Source organism: Corvus brachyrhynchos, unplaced genomic scaffold (assembly GCF_000691975.1).
Source record: "Corvus brachyrhynchos isolate BGI_N302 unplaced genomic scaffold, ASM69197v1 scaffold527, whole genome shotgun sequence".
In the NCBI taxonomy this organism is placed as follows: Eukaryota; Metazoa; Chordata; class Aves; order Passeriformes; family Corvidae; genus Corvus; species Corvus brachyrhynchos.
Window position 1 is genome coordinate 2,059 of NW_008239051.1, and position 230 is coordinate 2,288.

At 73.9% G+C, this 230-nt stretch overlaps 1 long non-coding RNA gene across 1 annotated transcript in view; it reads right to left on the bottom strand.

Annotated features, from left to right (window-relative positions):
• Positions 1-13: 13 nt before the first annotated feature.
• The window catches only part of LOC108447860, a 5,817-nt gene continuing 5,600 nt past the window's right edge, over positions 14-230 (bottom strand). The window contains exon 3 of the long non-coding RNA XR_001863562.1: positions 14-138. This is a non-coding gene — a long non-coding RNA (uncharacterized LOC108447860). The remainder of the gene's footprint in view (positions 139-230) is intronic.

The window sequence follows — 230 nt, forward strand, 5'->3', positions numbered from 1 at the left end:
AGGAGGGGACACAGGGGTGACACGGGTGTCACACGGACGTCACACAGGTGCCACCTCCAGGCCGCGTCCCTCGCAGGCGGCCGCCAGGAGCTCGGGGCTGGCCCTCAGCTGGGGACACTGCGGGTCCTGGGGCAGCGTCTGCGACAGGGAGGGGACAGGGAGAGGGGACAGGGGAGAGGGACAGGGAGAGGGACAGGGGGGAGGGACAGGGGGGGGGGGCGGGGGGAGGG